The 6,000-nt window shown below is 27.3% G+C and overlaps 1 protein-coding gene across 22 annotated transcripts in view; it reads left to right on the plus strand.

The window, feature by feature from the left end:
• Positions 1 to 5,719, plus strand: part of LOC147812737 (GPI-anchor transamidase component PIGS-like) — a 31,004-nt gene extending 25,285 nt beyond the window's left edge. For all 22 annotated transcript variants that reach the window (XM_087158705.1, XM_087158707.1, XM_087158708.1 and 19 more), the window contains 2 exons: positions 2,835 to 2,970; positions 5,563 to 5,719. The gene's annotated coding sequence lies outside the window, so the exon portion shown is untranslated. The remainder of the gene's footprint in view (positions 1 to 2,834; positions 2,971 to 5,562) is intronic.
• Positions 5,720 to 6,000: the final 281 nt, after the last annotated feature.

The raw sequence follows: 6,000 nt of genomic DNA on the forward strand, positions 1-6,000 counted from the left end.
CTGATATCTTGCCCCTTCCTTTGCAACACACACAATGTCTTTGGCACTCTTCATGTAGAAGCTAAAGCTGTCCCTCTTGAAGTATGTGAACAGTGGTCAAATGAAACGTTACCAAATTTACTTCAAGGATACAGTGAAAAGGATGTTTTCAATATTGATGAAATGAGTTTATTTTTTAAATGTTTTCCAAATAAGACTATGATGTTGAAGGATGAAAACTGCTCCGGGGGTAAAATGAGCAAGAAACGTTTGACTGTCCTAGTAGGAGGAAATGCGTCTAGGACAGAGAAATTGCCCTTACTTGTTATTGGAAAATACCGAAATCCCCGATGTTTCAAGAATGTAAAAACGTATCCTTTGGATTACAAGTCCATAGCTGCCAACCTCTAGTTATAAAAATGCAGAAGATAGACAAATAAAATGCAGAAGAAATGAGTAAAAATGCAGAAGATTCGCAAGCACATACTAATTACCAATAAATTTATAAAAGAAGCGGATTTTAATTATTTTAATTAATTATTTATTTATAAATCCACTTAATATTAGCAAAAAAAAAAGCAATACTCATCTTTTTTTAAAACAAAAAAGGAAATATCTTTTAAAAAAACTTTCGACCAGCTACTTGATGGTGCAATATTCGATTATAAATGTAGTTACGGCCCTGCCAAACGCTGTTACAAGAGGAACAGCGACGTCTGACTTAAAGAAAATACTAGCTATCAGGCAGATGGGTAAAATGCAGAAGATCTTATCTTCTGCGCATAAAAGAGGAAAAAATAGCTAAAATAAGTAAAAATGCAGAAAGCTTCTGCAAAATGCAGAAGGGTTGGCAGCTATGCAAGTCTGACAAAAAGTCTGGGTTAACATCAGTTTTATTTGAATACTAGGTAAGAAAATTGGAGTGCATGTATTTTTGTTTATTCAGGGTTTGTAAAAAGTGCTTAATTTTCTATTTTTTAAAAAGAGATTTTTTTTTTGCTGTGTCGACTGTTGTTCTAAATTACAAAAAATGCATGGTTTAGACAATTTTATCTGCAGTATTTATCAGAAACTAGTTATTTTATCATGATTATGTAAAAGGTTTTGAAAATATTTCTAAACTTTACTGATTTTTTGTTTATAAATTAAGAACTTTAAACTATAGGGGAAAACAATTTTATTACTGCACAGATCCTAATTATGATTTTTTTTTTGGGGGGGGGGGGGGAGTGAAAATATTTTTTGAGTGCTTAAAAAGTACTTAAAAGGTGCTTATTTTTGTTGAAAAATCTGGCTACGCACCCTGTTATTGCATTATAAAGATTTTTTTTCTGTAATAAGATTGAAACCTCATGAACAGTCACTCATCAAATTTATGAATGTGACCAATTTTATTGTGAAATGTGACATACCAAAAATAAAATTCATTTTGAACATTGAGAAAAGATTTGCAAGAAAAGATTAAGACCTCCAACTGATATGCTCGAAAAGAGTGCCAATACAGATGCTGTCCTTGTCTCCTAGGTCAATATTTTGCTGCATTCTTTCCATGCCCTTAAAATATAGTGGTAAAAAATATGGCTAGGCCATAGCCCCACCTTGTCAGAAACTTTCACTGAACATTAGATACTCTAATAGAAGATTCACTTTTTGATTTATGGCACTTTTTTGCAAAATCACCTAAGGATGAAATTTGTCAATTTGGTGATTAATTTAACTGATAGAGAAATGTAATAATTATTCAAAAAAAATTTTAACATCCTTGGAAGAATAACTAAAAAATGCTTTGAGATGTATTGTAGCAATCATAATTTTTTGCAGTTAGTGGTAAAAATAAATTTTCAGGTACTTTTTTTTTATTGATTTTTGTACCAACTTTAAACAGCACTTTAATAATTGATAATAATAAATGACTGTAAATATTTTTTTGTCAAAATAGTACAAAATAGGAATTAAAAATCTAAAGTTTAAGCACTCATTAAAGGTCTTAATTTTTCAATCAATGAAGACACATGTAAAAAAATTTTTACTGTATACAGTCCATGGCCAAAATTTTTAGACGCACTATAAGATTCGATGTAAAATCTTAATTATCAGATAATACACTATACAGCTTTATTGTTTTTATGTGGCTGAAACACTTTTGCACTTGTTTACATTCGTGTATCAATTGGTTAACATTGTAATACAATGCATTTAAAGTAAATACAAATAGGAAGTATATAAAAAATTTTCTGCATTAAAACCCATTATATGTATGTGTAAATATAAAAGTATTGCAACTGGTGCAAAACATATAATTATTAAAAAGCTACATTGCATCTAATAATCTGGTCTAATTATTATAATATACTAATATAATACCTGATATAATAAATATTCTATATTTATATACTAATATATTGTCTAATTTATCCAATTGATACACGAACGTAAATAAGTGCAAACTGGTTTCAGGCACGTAATAACAATGAAGGTGTATGGTATCGCCTGATAATTAAGATTTCAACTAGAATCATACAGTGCGTCTAATAATTTGAACAGGGGCTGTATAGCAACTGTATATGTCCATATTTCACTATTTTCGAGACATATAATTATATCAAATAGGAGATCTGTCCCGTTTGTAATATGGCAAAATATTTTTTATACATGTTAAATTTTTATGTAAAAAAAATCCTTTTTTTTTTAACTTATGAAAATAATAGCAATGTCAATATTTTTTTTTTAAAAAAATGTTTTTTGTATTAGCTATTTTAGGTTTTTCTTATGTTGAGATTTATTTGTGAATTTGTAATATAAAGTTAGTTTTACTATAATGCTTGAGGTTTGAAATTTTTTTGATCTTTTACTAGGTGTCTGAGAGGAAGCTACCGCCTCCTAGACAGCTTACTGTATATGAGAAGATAATGGCATCTATAAAACAAGAACACAAGTTAAAACCCACACCCACAGCCTCTCCTGTTCCTGAAAGGGTAGGAAAGAGGAAAAGTAAGCAGAATTATGGTTTTGTTTTGAAATAACATATTAAAAGAGTGAATTATTTATGTTACAAAAATTCAATAAAATCAATATACTACCCAGATAGCAAAATAAGGTTTATTTCCAGTAAGTAAAAGTAATCCAACAAAAATTACTGATTAATCAAAAATAAATCATTCAACTCTGATTACTAAATTATCGTCTTTAGTGCAATTTGACTACAACATGAGGTTGTAGATATCTGAGAGATCATCAGAAATAATTCCTTAAATAAAAACCAAGCAAATATTTAGAATACATTTTAAACTACTTATTTGTTTTGATATTTTATTGTGTTTCCTTATTTGACCTTTTCCTCATCTTGTGCAGAGATTTCGCCCAATTGCTGGGAGAGGTTTCTATAGTCTCTGCTAAAGTCCATGGAAAAAATACCTTGCCTCCCTAAAGTGGTTGTAAATAGAGATCGCTACATAGAGGTGATCTTTCCTGGAGGTTTCACTGTATATGGCATTTTAATGCAGGGCAACAGTTTTATTAAACAGATGTAGAATTGTAATTTATTAATGTTTAATCTTTAACTTTCTTCCAAGCAATAGCAATAATTATACCTATTATCTTTATATATTCAACAACTTTTAAGAAATGGGTTTTAAGATTATATTTCGTCTGTTAAATTTCTATCTTATTTAAAATAGGAAAATTGACTTCAAATTTTTATATTATTAATTTTTTATTCTTTAAAACACATTCCAATAAACTGTAATAAGGTACTACATTTAAATTCTTCATTATTTAGTTTATTTTTATTATAGTTTTCAATTGCTTACAAGTATAAAATATTTAAAGGTTTACACAGTTGTAAAAGCTTAAATATTATATAACAAAGCAAATATTTGGTTGAGCCAAAATTAGATGTCTTTTTTTTCTCTTATTAATCAATGAAATATTTTATTTTTATCCATCGAAAATAATTTTTCATAATTGCTAATATTTATTGAAGAATAGTTAATGTATAATTTATTTTATGGTAATTTTATTTATTTATTTTTGAATAAGAGAGAAATCATATTTTTCTACTGTTAAACTTCTAATTGTTTTGTTTACTGATTACTTCTTTGCCTTAAAACAATTTTCCCTTCTAAATTTAACACTAGAAAGACAAAAGAAGCCAAATTAACCCCTTTCTCTCTTTTTTTGGTTTCTCTATAATAGACAATTACAATCTTTTTTTTTATAATTTAATTCTTCATGCATTCAGAATTCCTTGAAACTCCCAAAAAACATTTTATTACTTTACTTGTACCATTTGTAAAGTTTTTTTTACGCAAAAAACATATACTTTCCGTAAACATAATTTTATTATACCACACTTGTCCATCTGCCGTTCATTTACAATAGCTGTGCTATGAAACCCAATACATTCTAACTTTCATTTGATTTTTTGTGATTAAATCCTACTATTTCACATGGTTCATAACTATCTGTATTATAAATTTTGCCCTTATGTAGCTGAATGAAAATGTGGGTTTGATATAATGTATTTTTATAATGTTAAAATTCAATGGTACCCACTGAAACATTGTTAATAGTTGACAAAATTTTCTAGTTCTGAATATTTAAGATTTTTTAGTTCAGTAAAAAGGTGTTAGAATGGTATGATGTAAGTGATATCAAAACTAAAATAGCCTTAGCAGATGGAGGCAGCACATGTGGCCTCATAACGAATCAGGAATCGTTTTTGATTGCATTACTTACAGAGGCCTTTTTTGAGTTAAAATGTTTAATAACTAAATAAGTAAACATTTGGCAAAAGAAAACAATTTTACTTTTGGTTTTAGTAGAGAATTTCCAATAAGTTAGGATTGAAAAAAAATTAAAGAAATGCTGTATTTGTTCATTCAAACACTAACTTACTGAAAGTGCTGAGTATTTCTGACCTTCCATAAATTGTTCCAATTTAAGTGCTTATTAATCATTCATGCCTTAGCAATATAGAAACATGTTAAAAATACAGTGTTTAGTTTAATCAAATATTTTCATTAACTAATTAGAATGAAATACCACAGAATTTCAATGATCAAGCCTATAATATATTTTTATTAAATAATTATATTAAGATTTTGGATGTCTAATCACTAACCCCCTCAGTCTTTTTAAGGTATACAGCAATGTTCAGTTTTTCTAGTGTTAAAAATTATGCAATATTTTCTCCCAGGACTATATTTATTTTATATGTTTTCATTATTATTACAGGACTGTCAACTTTCTACGCTTTTTTTTCCAAATATTTATTCTAGTGCTACATAAGTTTATGTTTTAGGATATTATTTTCTATTTATTTTAGCCAATTTTCCATGCCAATACTCATAAATTCGTTCATATGCAATGAGATTTTGTTCTAGGTCTTTTGTTTTAAGGCTGTTGGCAAATTTAACAAAAATTTTTAAAGCTTTGATTTTTAAATGTCCACCACTTTATAAAATATTTTTTAAAATGTGTATAAGCTGGCAGACCTGTTATTATTTTCAGCATAAAAATAAGCAAACAGCTACTGTCATTTGTTTATCTAATGTGTTTTAATTTGATTTTTTTATTTTGCAGTTATAATTCGAGAATTTATGGGAACAAAGTTCATCAATATTGTATATTGAAATTCAACATTTATGTATGTCAAATACTTTTGTAGATTATATGTGTAAAAAAAAATTATTAAAAGTATAAATGTATTAAATGTATTTAAATAAATGTTTTCAATTTACTTGTTCGTCTTTATTTATCAAAATTCTAGTTTTTGAAATCTATTATATATTTTTTGTAAATTGTACTTATGAACTATAGGAAATTTTTTTTCCTCTTCACTCTTAATGTTAAATTAAAAATAAATTATGGAATGCTATCTTGTTTTAAATGTATGAAAAAACTTTCTGTAAGTTAGGGTCCGCCAAATGATTAGAGTCTCAAGCTTTAATTTTGCTTAATTTAATTTCAATATTATAATGAAACTTCTACATAATCATAGCCGATATTGACATAGTATTC

Source organism: Parasteatoda tepidariorum, chromosome 3 (genome assembly GCF_982258835.1).
Source record: "Parasteatoda tepidariorum strain Cologne lab strain chromosome 3, Ptep-v5.0, whole genome shotgun sequence".
In the NCBI taxonomy this organism is placed as follows: Eukaryota; Metazoa; Arthropoda; class Arachnida; order Araneae; family Theridiidae; genus Parasteatoda; species Parasteatoda tepidariorum.